We start from the raw sequence: 13,283 nt of genomic DNA, 5'->3' as shown, positions 1-13,283 counted from the left end.
GAGAGAGGTGAAGAGTGATGAAGACGATGTGGAAAAGGAGGAGTAGTTAAGATATGGCGATGATGAGACATGAAGGAAAGGAGAATGAATGAAATAAATTAGGGATGACTTGTGGAGATGATGTGAATAAGGACAAAGGAATTAAGAAATGAGTAAGAAATGGTGAAGATGATGTGGAAAAGGAGGAGTAGTTAAGATATGGCGATGATGAGATATGAAGGAAAGAAGAACTTGTGGTGATGATGTGGATAAGGACGAGGGAGTAAGAAATGATAGTGATGAAATAAGAGAGTCGAATCGCAGGAATAGTGATAACAAAATGAGGAAAATATGGATAAAGAGGAAAAAGGGTAAAATAAGAAAGGGAATATAAGACGAGGTAGTAGTGACAGAGGTTGAAGGGCGTCTAATGAGAAGGTAAGGTAGGTGCATACGCTATTGGTACGCGTGGCTGCGGTGCTCATCTCCGTATCGTTAACCCTTTGAGATGAGATAAGGAAGAGAAAATAAAAAAATAAAGGTGATAGATGTTAAGTAGCATCTAGTGAGACAGAAAAACATAATAAAAGAAGGCTGAAGTCTGGTGATGAAGATGAAGGGAGGTGCTGATGGGCAGGCGGAGTTGAAATGGTGATGAGGGTGGTGGATGCTGACGAGGGTGGTGTTATTTTTATGTGGTTGGTGGGAGGCCTTATGTAAAGCGAGGGAGGAAAGAAGAGGGAAAAAAGTTAAGAGAGGGAAGGGAGAGAGAGAGAGTAAGGGAAAAAGTTATGGTTAGAAAGGGAGGGAGGGAGAGAGAGGGAATAAATTAAGGAAGGAAGGAAGGGAGGAAGGGAGAGTGAGGGAAAAAGATGAGGAAAGGAAGAGAGGGAGAGGGAATAAATTGAGAGAAGTAAAGGAGAGTGAGGTAAAAAAAATAAGCTAAGGAAAGGAAAGGGAGAGCAAGGGAAAAAAAGTTAAGGGGAGTGAATCAATTGAGGGGAGGAAATGAGAGTGAGGGAAATAAAGTTAAGGGAGGGAAGGGAGATTATTCAAAGGTTAAGGGTGAGGAGGAATCAGAGAAATGAAAAATCAATGAAGGAAGGACTGGGAGTGGCAAGAAAGGAAAATAAAAACCTGAAGGAAATAATGACCAAGTAGACAAAGAGTTAAAGAGGAAATGTTGGGGGAAATAAAGACTTGGAAGGTGGAAAATGATTAAGGCGTAGCAGAAGGGCCAACGATAAGCATCGCCTGTTGACTAAGAAAAAAAAAGAAAAAAAAATTCTACAACGATTCTAGTCTTCAGTGAGCGCAAGGAAATGAATGAGAGAAAAAAAAGTTATGTGTGTGAATATATGTGTGTGTAAGGGGAGGAGTGCGTGTGTGTGTGTGCGTGACGTGTGCATGTGTGTGTGTGCGTGCGTCTGTAAATGTGTGCGTGTGCGTATGTGTAATAGAAAGGAAGGGAGAAGGGGAGGAAGAGAGAAGGGGAGGAAGGGAGAAGGGGAGGAAGGGAGGAAATGAAGGTTAAACAGTTTTCCGGAGAGAGAGAGAGAGAGAGAGAGAGAGAGAGAGAGAGAGAGAGAGAGAGAGAGAGAGAGAGAGAGAGAGAGAGAGAGAGAGAGAGAGAGAGAGAGAGAGAGAGAGAGAGAGAGAGAGAGAGAGAGAGAGAGAGAGAGAGAGAGAGAGAGAGAGAGAGAGAGAGAGAGAGAGAGAGAGAGAGCAAACAAACAAACACACAGACAAAGATATACCCCCCCAAAAGAACCTTTTCAAAACAACACTCAATACATCTAAAATTCCAAATAGCTTCCCAACGAAAACGCAAATTAATTAATGTATGAGCTTCCCAGGTGTGCGACCCAAGGCAGGTGTGTTCCCCTCATCCGTAAACTTGGCGAGGGAAGAGAGAGAGAGGGAAAGAGATAAAGAGAACGAGAAGAAAAAAAAAAGATACAAGAGAAAGAGGAAATGGGAACAGGAAGCAAGGGGAGGGGAGAAAGAGGAGGAAAGGAAATGAAAGAAGGAAGAAGGGGAGAGGGTTTGAGACAGGAAGGGAGAGAAGGAGACAGGGAGGGATGGAGGGAGGAAGAAAAGGAAGAAGGAAGGGAGAAGGAAGGGAAGGAGAGGGAGGAAAAGAGGAAAGAAGGAAGTGAAAGAAAAAACAGAGAGAGAGAAGGAGAGAGCTGGATAGAGGAAGGAGACCAGAGGGATGGAGAGAGTAAGACAAGAAGGAAGAAGGAAGGAAGGAAGGAGAAAGGAGGGAAGGGAAGAAAAAAGAGGAATAAAGAGAGTGAAAGAATAAAGAAAGTGAGAGAATTGAAGAGAAAGGAGGGAGACTAGAGGGTTGGAGGGAAGACGACAAGGAAGAAGAAAGGGAGAAGAAAGAAGGGAGGGAGGGAGGGAGGGAGGCAGTATAGGCAAGAAGGAGAGAGAATAACAGAACATCAAAGGAGGATCCAAATAAAAGAATCTCCGTTTATGATCCTGTTAAAAAGAGTTAGAGAAGTTTTCCTCTTGTGGATGAGTGCGGCTGACATCTTGACCGGAGGAGGAAGAGGAGGAGGAGGAAGAGGAGGAGGAGGAGGAGGAGGAGGAGGAGGTAAGGGAAGAGGAGAGAAGGGTAAGAGAGCGATTCCTTTCAGCTTCGGAAGAGCGGAAGTAGTCAAGAAGAAGAGGAAGGGGGGAGGGTTGAGAGAGAGAGAGAGAGAGAGAGAGAGAGAGAGAGAGAGAGAGAGAGAGAGAGAGAGAGAGAGAGAGAGAGAGAGAGAGAGAGAGAGAGAGAGAGAGAGAGAGAGAGAGAGAGAGAGAGAGAGAGAGAGAGAGAGAGAGAGAGAGAGAGAGAGAGAGAGAGAGAGAGAGAGAGAGAGAGAGTAAATGACTAAGAAAAAGAAGTAATAAAGGAGAGGTTATAAGAGAGACAAGAAATACAATCGGAAGGAAATTCGAAGTGGAAAGTCATATCGAAAGGGTTGTAAAGGGAGGAAAGGAAGAGATGGAGTGGGGAGAGAGAGGGAAGTGAGGAAGACTAGGGGGGAGGAATGGGAGTGGTTGGGAAAGAGGGAGGAAGAGGAATGTTGGGAAGGGGAAGAGAGGAGGTGAAGGGAGGGGCGTTTAGGGAGGTCAGATAGCCGAGTAATTATGTCTTAAAATATGTGAGGGGTGGAGAGGGTGGACTGGGTGTTGGTGTTGGTGTTGTTGTTGGTGTGGGGAGTGAGACGGTGGTGGTAGTAATAGTATCAGTGGTAGTAGTGGTAGTTGTGGTGGAGGTGAAAGACTGCTATGGTGTCCCTACAAAACAAAACACTCCCGTTCATAAATAGAAAACAAAAGATCAGGGAAAGCTAAAAACCCTCGCAGGCATAAAAACAGGACAGCAGATCAATCACTTCATGGGCACAATTAATATGCTACTGAGTGTTATTTCGTATATGATGAGGCGGAGAGACAGTGGTATATATTTCTGTGTCCATGTTTTCGTAACCCAAACAAAACTCACAGGAAACATAGCAAACAAATAAATACCTGTTATGCAAACGTTTTCCTCCTCCCCAACCAGCCACACCTATCCACAAATAAATGCTACAGTGTTCTAAAAGTTCAAATTACGTAGCACAACACATATTTTTTCCATGAGAAGTTCTGATTGCAGGTCACAACTTATTATAATCATCCCCACCATCATTAAACTATTATTACTGAAATCCACGAAAGGGAAGAAAAAAAATATATAGACCCAAATAGTCTCCTTATTAACGATACATAGATATAATATGATACCATTGAGACAATATTCAGCTGCCGTCCGACGCTGTGAGAAATAAAGGTAATTAGAAGGATTGGAGGCTGCGGAGAGGGCGGGGCGCATCAAAGAGCCTCTCCGGAAAGGAAAGGGAGGCGTGGAAAGGGTTCAGAGGACGCGGAATCCGTTAAGAGGGTTCAGAGTGCACCAAAGGGATTCAGAGAGTGCTACTGAAGTGTTACTTAGGTTCAAGGGGCGATAGTGAGGTTTTAGGGATTCAGGAAGGTTCAAGGGGTGGAAGTGGGATGTAAGTAGCAAGAGAAGGGGTTTAAGTGGTGGAAATGAGGTTGAAGTGGTGTAAGTGGGGTTTAAGAAGTGGATATGTGGTTCAGGAAGTGTAAATCGGGTTCAAGGGGCGTCGAGGAAGTTTACACACACACACACACACACACACGAAAAAAAAACTGCTTCTCTCTCTCTCTCTCTCTCTCTCCCCAACAAAATCAGCACGCAAGCCATTCTCGTCCCCTCTGCCTCTTCTCCTCCTCCTCCTCCTTCCTCCCCCCTTCGTGCCGCCATCATTAATTTGGATAAGTCAAAGAGATAGAAAGTCTTCAAAGAGATGAGGAGGATTAAGTGACCTTGAAAGCCGATGAAAAATAGTAATAATAAGGGGGATGAAAAAAAAAAAAGAGGAAGAGGGGCGAGAGGAGAGAGAGAGGGATATAAAAAGAGTTAGAAATTTAATTGAAACACGAGTAAGAAATGAAGCTGGCTGTGATTAATTAAGGAGAGAGTGTGATATCAAGGGGACGTCAAAGGAGGGAGGGAGGGAGGGAAGATAAACCTTTCTGCACAATGGGAGATATACGGAGTTCTTTGTTTTTAACGGGGCTACTTTACCGTTCCCACTAACTTCTTCTTCTTCTTCTTCTCCTTCTACTACTACTACTACTACTACTACTACTACTACTGCTACTCCTTCTACTACTACTACTACTACTACTACTACTACTACAGGTAACACGCAAGAATCTCCCTTCCGCACAAAGTAAGTTCTCTTTCTCGACTTATTTCACTTCGTCATCAATGTTTTTTTTTCCTTCGTATGTTCCTTCACAGCCTTCTTGCGCCCTTTCCCTCTTGGTTTCTCTTCCCTATTCTCTTTCTCTCTCTCTCTCTCTATCTTCTCTCTGTCTCTCCCTTCTTTCGTTTCTCTTGTTTGTCTTTCCCCTCATCCGTTCCCATCTCTATATGTCTCTCTCCTGTTTCCTCTCCCTGTCTTATTTCTGTCCCTCCCCTCTTTACTCTCTCTGTCTTGTCTCGCCCCTCTTTCCTCTTTGCCTCTCTTCCTTCTTTCCTCTCCCTGTTCTCTACCTCTTACCTCTATCTGCCTCTCTCCCCTCATTCCTCTCTATGTCCTCTTTCTGTCTCTCCCCTTTTTACTCTATGTCCTTTCTCTCTCTCTCTCTCTCTCTCTCTCCCCTCCTTCCTCAAACACACAAGCGAGCACACATAAAAGGGAAGCCCTGTGTGTGTTCTCGCCGCGAGGGGCCGCTGCCTGCACCTGTGGCCGCCCATCAACACACATACACACGGACCAACACGAGGAGAGTGGGGGGAGTGTGAAGGAAGAGGGAGTAGTGGAGAGTTTGGGGTGGAGGACAGCATGGTCAGTCTCTCCCATGTTAAGGCCTCAGTGGCTGGCTTACAATAGTGCCATATCAGAGTGCAGAGGTAATATATAAGAGGATTCAAACCCGGACCCGTCATTCTGATACGTATCGTCCCGTTAGCACGCCTCTTTGAAAAGCCTCTCGTAGATGTTCCTGGGATTTCCATGGACTGTTTTGTGATCCTAGTGATAGTTTTACCCGACTTCTGCATCTTGAACGGGGAAGCTGACCCCATGAAAACCAGGTAAATTTTCTCAGTGGCCTTGATAAATAGTCGTAATGCGAGCCCGATACGTTTAAGAATATGAACCGAAGCCTTGAAACGTTGGAAAATATTGGCCCCGAAACGCAACCCCAACACCAGCAACGCTGCCATACGTATAGCATATGAACTTTCTGTCAAGGCTCTGGTTCTCGCTGTTTGGTTATATATATTTAAACACACCCAAGCTTGTTTTATTTATATTCATCTTGGTGTTAGTCTTGTCTGGTTTTCTTCTTGCTCTTCTGAATTTAAGCGTGGATTGCTCCCTCATACCGTATAGTGTTCGTGTTCAAAGTTTGGGGATGCATAATGTAGCTCCTCGTGTTGGGGTTTTCACGGGTACACGGTTTTCAAGGATACGCGTTTTTTCTTCCGCCGCAGTTCGGGTCGGGCTCCGTAAATCAGTCTCTTAATGGTCACGTCTGAAAGCAGAAGCCGAGGAGAAAACTTTGGCTCTAAAAAGAAATATGTGTTGCAGGCAGATTTTTCAGGTCGTAGATTAGAGTTTTACGATCGGACTTTTGATACAGCTCGCGGGAAAGGAAAAGTCGTCGTACATTTCCTTGGGTAAAACATTTCATACGATACTGAAGAATATTTGAAAAGTTGGAAATATTCTTGAACACATCCCAACATTGCTATACATACACGCATACATGCATACATACATATAAATCTACATAATACATAAACCACCAATCTGTCTACCTAGCTATACATACACACAGAAACACACATACAGAGAGAGCGAAAGCGGGAGAGAGAAAGATAGAGAGAGGAACAAAATATCCATCTCTCTCTCGTCGTCAACAAGGACAGCAAAGAAAACGCGACAGGTGTGACAAAAGACCATAATTAACTTTCATACCTGTGCATTGTTACTAAATGTACCCTCTGACAAGCCTCCCTCGTACCCTCTGCCAACCCTCCCTCCCTCCCTCTCTATCACCTCCTATTCTCCTCTCACTTTCCCTCCTCCTCCGCAGTCCATTGCAACCTCCCCATCACACTCTACTCCGTGTCGATGAGTCTGTCCACCGTTCTTTCATCCGCCGTCAGCGCACGAGGGAAAAAGAGACAGTGAGAGAGAGAGAGGGAGATAAAAAAGGTGAACACAAAGAAACTGTGCTCGGCTTCAATCAGTTCCCACACCTTCCCTAACGAGTGTGCTCCACCTGCCCGTCCCTGTCACTCTCACCTGTTTCTTGCGTGTGTAGTCAGGTGTGTGTGTGTGTGTGTGTGTGTGTGTGTGTGTGTGTGTGAGAGAGTGTGTGAGAGAGAGAGAGAGAGAGAGAGAGAGAGAGAGAGAGAGAGAGAGAGAGAGAGAGAGAGAGAGAGAGAGAGAGAGAGAGAGAGAGAGAGAGAGAGAGAGAGAGAGAGAGAGAGAGAGAGAGAGAGAGAGAGAGAGAGAGAGAGAGAGAGAGAGAGAGAGAGAGAGAGAGAGAGAGAGAGAGAGAGAGATGGGGGACTTAATTATATTTCCTTCCTTTTATTATCTTTTATCTCTCTCCTCACCATCCGACAAAATATTTCCTTCCCATTTTCTTTTTTTCCACACATCTTGCATCTGTGTGTATGTGTCTGTGTCTGTCTGTCTGTCTGTCTGTCTGTCTCTCTCTCTCTCTCTCTCTCTCTCTCTCTCTCTCTCTCTCTCTCTCTCTCTCTCACACCTGGCTCACTTTCTCCTTCACACCTGTCCAATTATATGTGAAGCCCAAATTAGAGCAATACTAATTACTCACGTCGCTCTCTGACAAATTACAGGTGGGCGCCGCGGCTGAGTGGCGGGGCGGCCTGGGAAGTGTTACCTGGACGGGAGAAGAGAAGAGAAGATAAATTAGTCTTAACGTGGAAAGGGAGAGAAGGAGATAATGATAACGGTAACATGCGAATGAACTATTGCTGTTATGAAGCTAAGAAAAAGGAAAATATAAATTGTTCTTGTTCTTGTATTTGGTGACGTTAATACGATGCGATGGTAAAATGTGTGATAAATGAAAAGAATATGAGGGAGTAGAAGAGAAATGACTGTGGAAAGGGAAGAAGAGAAATAATAGTAACGATAAAGTGAATAGAAATAAAGGAAAAGACGAGAAATTAAACTTAACGTGGAAAGGAAGGGAAAGAGAAATATTAGTAACGATAACATATGAAGGAAATATCTTGTTGTTGATGGAACGGTTATACAGATAATTGATGGCGGTGATAATATGAGATGGTATAATATATGTAGTGATAATTGAAGTGAATATGAACAGAAATAAAAGAGGAGAAGGGATATTACTCTTAACGTGGAAAGGGAAGGATGAAATATGAGTAACGATAACAGGAGGGGGAATAATGATTTGAAAGTAAAAGTAAAATATATATTGTTCTTGTGATTATTGTTGTTATAAAGGGTTATGAACAAAATGATGGGTGATGGGAGTGATCCGCGACGATAAAATGTTGCGGTTAGTGATGAATGTAGCTCGAAGTGCAGCGGGAAAATGAAGAAAAAAAAAAAAAAAGAAAAAAATGAAGAAAAAAGAAAAAAAATAGAAAAAAGAAAAAGAAAAAAGAAGAAAGAAAAAGAAGAAAAATGAAAAAAAGAAGAGAGAAAAAAATGAAGAAATGCAGAAAAAGAAGAATAAAATGAAGAAATGCAGAAAGAGAAGAAGAAAAGAAAAAAAAGAAAAAAAAAGAAACGAAGAGGAAAACAGAAGAAAAATGTGGATGACGGCGGTGATGAATACTGAGATAGTGTTTTTGTAAGCGTTCTTTTCGTTCTTTTGGTTCGACCTTTAGCTGTCCCCTAAATGTTAACGACAGAGAACAAAATATATGCAAGGGAGGAAAAAGCAATTATTTAGAATGATAATCAAATGAATACAATAATTATGATGATAACTATGAAGGTCTCTCTCTCTCTCTCTCTCTCTCTCTCTCTCTCTCTCTCTCTCTCTCTCTCTCTCTGGGCAAATATAGTTAAAAATACATACGTACACATTTGCATAACACTTCTTACATACATTCAGTCATTCAAACATACAAACACACATCCATCCATACACACATACTTAAAAACACACATACATCCATGCTCATAGGCCTTTACATACAGAAAGATGGATATATGTTAATAAAAATAGGCCTCGATGCCGGTAAAGAGGAGGCAATATAGGCAAATAAGCCGGTATGTAGATATACAGACAGACAAATGGAGGTCGATATACACAAATGACGGCCAATGATACTTAGAGACTGACAGATGAGCAGACAGATATATACAGAGAGAGAGAGAGAGAGAGAGAGAGAGAGAGAGAGAGAGAGAGAGAGAGAGAGAGAGAGAGAGAGAGAGAGAGAGAGAGAGAGAGAGAGAGAGAGAGAGAGAGAGAGAGAGAGAGAGAGAGAGAGAGAGAGAGAGAGAGAGAGAGAGAGAGAGAGAGAGAGAGAGAGAGAGAGAGAGAGAGAGAGAGAGAGAGAGAGAGAGAGAGAGAGAGAGAGAGAGAGAGAGAGAGAGTGAATGCATCGAATAAAAAATTAAACCTGATGAATTATTTGTACGGGGTGGGTGGGGGGGGGGGAGGGGGAGGGGGAGCGAGGCATCTTCCCTTTGTTTGGTGTGGTGGTGGTGGTGGTGGTGGTGGTGGTGGTGGTAGTAGTGGTAGGTATTGTTTCTTTGTTACAGCGGTTTTATATAACGGTAGGCTTCTGTTCTTGATTGTAGTAGTATTAGTAGTAGTAGTGGTCGTAGCAGTAGTAGTAACAGTAGTAGTAGTAGTAGTAGTAGTAGTAGTAGTAGAAGTAGTAGTAGTAGCAGTAGTAGTAGTAGTAGTAGTAGTAGTAGTAGTAGAAGTAGTAGTAGTAGTAGTAGTAGTAGTGATAGTAGTAGTAGTAGTTATAATAGTAGTAATAGTATTTTTGTTACTATTTCCGCCCCCTCTGTTGTTAACGCTATTGCTTTCATCTCCATCGCCAATGATTTTATGTTTCCGAAAATGGTCTGTTGTATTGTTTTATCGCGGCGGCTGGCGGCGAAACATTTAATTTTGTTTAGTTGTTGTTGTTGTTGTGATGGTGTTGGCTTTGGTGGTGGTGGTGGTGGTGGTGGTGGTGGTGGTGTTGATGGTGGTGGAATTGATTTTTATGATGTTTTGTATGACGAGTGTGTAGGCGATGGTGATGACTTGAAAATAATAGTAGTAGTAGTAGTAGTAGTAGTAGTAGTAGTAACAGTGGTTGTAGTAATGGTGTTAGTGGTGGTGGTGGTGGTAGTAGCAGTAATAGTTTAAATAGTAGCAAAAGTAGTAGAAGTAGCAGTTGTTTAGTCTCTGTAGCAGCAATAATACTAATACAATGCTTTTTAATGATAGCAGCAGTGTGAAATGGTGGTAGTACTAACATTATTCGTTGTATTGGATGAGTTTTTCGTAAGTCATTCTATTTTTTTTATATCCTCACCACAACCCTTAGGAGACGGATCCTACAACGACCATCACCTTGAATAGCTTCCCAATACCTATAAATCCAATCCCTCCAATCCCATTCCTTTACACCTTCACTTCACCTTCTCTTAAAGTTTCCCTTCCTGTTATCCGCGCTCGTCCATTCTTTTCCTTTCTCTTCCTTAAGCCCTTCTCGTCTGCCTCTCTTTATCGCCTAGGCATCTTTAAAACTGTCTTCAATATCTTTAGCCATTATGTCTTCCCCACCACCTCCTTCTTCTCCTCCTTTTACGCAGCCTCCATCAGTGTTCTCTCCTTTCCCTGCCTCTTCCAGCAGCTCGCCCCACCCTTATCACGCCTAAAGACAGTGTTTCAGGCCCTCTCTCTCCCTCCACGCATATTCACACTCACCACAAACGTCCCCCAAAGTCTTTTCCGCTCCCCGCCTCTCCCTGCAGCCCACCACACTCTCATCAAAACCCGAAGGCAGTGTTTTAGGCCCTCAATCTCCATCCTCGCATATTCACCCCCTCCAGAAACGCCTCCTTCAAGCACTCGCCACACCCATAAAGTCCTCCCTCAGCCGCTCCCTCAGTCCCTCAGCCGCCTCTTAGCCACCTGCGGGGAGTCGGGGGCGCAAGGGGCGGGGTCCATGCATCACTTGTGACCGCCCAGTAAATCTTGGATGATGGGACACTATCCATCACCTTCAAGAACTCATCCCTCGGCGGTGAGATGAGGGTAATGAGGGGAAGAGGAGGCTGAGGAGAGAAGGGGAGAGAGGCGAGGAGGAGGAGGAGGAGGTAGGAGGGGATAGAGGAGAGGGGTGTGGTAGGAAGGAGGGATAATAAAGGAGGGATTACAGCAGCGACGTGGCGGGAAAAAAATAGGGTGGGAGAGAGGAGAGATGCGAGAATTTCTGGGCCACACACACACACACACACACACACACACACACACACACACACACACGAGGCGACAAGAAGGATGGCGCAGGGATCATGACGGACCTTCCAGACGACAGCAAGGATCCATCATCATATTTCGTCCGGATCTCCGTTTTGGCACTCCCCGGCACTGATTACGCGGCGGCCAGGGCGAGCATTATCGAGGGCGTGCACGTGTAATTAAGAAACAACGCCCAGGACACGTCAAGACCCTCCTGCCGCGCCCCCTTACCTTCCCGGGCGGTCAGGTGCGGTCCCTCCCAGCCGTTCCCTTCATCACGCCCATCCCTCAGCCCTCCGTCGTGTCATTACTGCCATCCCTCACCTCCCCCCACCTTGCCCCGTCCCTCTCGGCCCTCTTATTAATGCCTACCTGCCCCCCTCCTGCTCACCCCCTCACCCACCTTCATCTATTCTACCTGGATCTTCCTTCACCGCCCTGACCCAGCTTCACTTGCCTCCCTTGTTCCCTCCGCTCGTCTCCCTCTCTCACATTATTTGGTTTTCTTCTTCCCTATTGTTCATTATGTTTGTTCTCTTCCTATGGCATTCTATTCGTCAGTGTCATTATGGAACGTTCTGTATTCAGGAGTTACTTTCTCAAAACTTATCACATGATGCTGAGGGCCTAACAAAAGACTATTTTATGTACCAACGAATGAAGAGACTAACAAGGTTCAAATGCTGGTAACACTGCAACAGAACACACTAACAGCGATGGTAACACTGACCAAAACTAAGTAACTACTGGTAAAACTGATAAACAACAAAATAATAATGCTGATAACACTGCTAAACAAACAGTACTGGTAACACTGCTACACAATATGGTAACAATGCTGGTAACACTGAAAAAGCAAGGTAAAAATGCTGGTAACACTGCTAAAAACACACAGTACTGGTGCAACTGCTGCACAATATGGTAACAATGCTGGTAACACTGCTATACAGTATGGTAACAATGCCGGTAACACTGAAAAAGCAAAGTAAAAATGCTGGTAACACTGCTAAACGACACAGTGTAACATTGACCAAAATAAAATAACACCGCTGGTAAAACTGTCTCTTATTTCCTCCCGTACCTTTTTTTTATTCCACCGTGATATTCTTCCCCTTCTCCAATCTCAAAAATCCTCTCAGCCTCTCCTCTACCACTAAGGCTTTTCCCTGCCGTCCACGACCACCACGACCAGCCTCCTCGCTCACCCCACGACTCCTGCTAACTTCCCTTCCCTCCTGCCGCGCCCCGGGGGAAGGAACTCCTCTAAGTCATAAATATCCTGATAGTGTTGGAAGCAGAGTCTCTTAAATATTCAGTACAAGTGTCCCTTGGGTCGCCTCTCGGTCCAGGAGATTAAGACTTCGGAGATTTTTGAGCCTGAGTTCCTGTTACATATTTAGGTGGTGTTGGTGATGTATTTGTGATGTTGGAGTTAGTTTTGAGTTCGTTTTGAGGCATCTTTCTAGTCTAGTATGTATTTTTGATGCTGATGTTATGCTCTGATTAGTTTTGGTTAAGTTTGAGTTCGTTATGAGGCACCTTTTCAGTATGTATTTCTGGTGTTAAGAGTGAGTTTTTGAGTTCGTTTTGAGGCACCCTTTCAGTATGTATTTCTGGTGTTAAGAGTGAGTTTTTTTTAGTTCGTTTTGAGGCACCTTTTCAGTATGTATTTCTGGTGTTAAGAGTGAGATTAGAGTTCGTTTTGAGGCACCTTTTCAGTATGTATTTCTGGTGTTAAGAGTGAGTTTTTTTTAGTTCGTTTTGAGGCACCTTTTCAGTATGTATTTCTGGAGTTAAGAGTGAGATTAGAGTTCGTTTTGAGGCACCCTTTCAGTATGTATTTCTGGTGTTAAGAGTGAGTTTTTGAGTTCGTTTTGAGGCACCCTTTCAGTATGTATTTCTGGTGTTAAGAGTGAGTTTTTGAGTTCGTTTTGAGGCACCCTTTCAGTATGTATTTCTGGTGTTAAGAGTGAGATTAGAGTTTGTTTTGAGGCACCTTTTCAGTATGTATTTCTGGTATTAAGAGTGAGTTTTTTTAGTTCGTTTTGAGGCACATTTTCAGTATGTATTTCTGGTGTTAAGAGTGAGATTAGAGTTCGTTTTGAGGCACCTTTTCAGTATGTATTTCTGGTGTTAAGAGTGAGTTTTTGAGTTCGTTTTGAGGCATCTTTCTAGTACATATTTCTGATGTTAGAAGTTAGCTTGGTATCGTTATCAGGTATCTTTGTACTGGGCTATTTCGA

General features: G+C 43.8%; 1 protein-coding gene across 9 annotated transcripts in view; it reads right to left on the bottom strand.

The window, feature by feature from the left end:
- LOC126995517 (leucine-rich repeats and immunoglobulin-like domains protein 1) overlaps positions 1-13,283 on the bottom strand; it is a 173,038-nt gene that overhangs the window by 82,660 nt on the left and 77,095 nt on the right. For all 9 annotated transcript variants that reach the window (XR_007750353.1, XM_050855119.1, XM_050855117.1 and 6 more), the window contains exon 2: positions 7,408-7,473. The gene's annotated coding sequence lies outside the window, so the exon portion shown is untranslated. The remainder of the gene's footprint in view (positions 1-7,407; positions 7,474-13,283) is intronic.

The sequence above is a fragment of the Eriocheir sinensis genome, chromosome 8, assembly GCF_024679095.1.
Source record: "Eriocheir sinensis breed Jianghai 21 chromosome 8, ASM2467909v1, whole genome shotgun sequence".
Lineage (NCBI taxonomy): Eukaryota > Metazoa > Arthropoda > Malacostraca > Decapoda > Varunidae > Eriocheir > Eriocheir sinensis.
The sequence above is the reverse complement of the archived record's forward strand: the minus strand, read 5'-3'. Positions and strand labels throughout refer to the sequence as shown.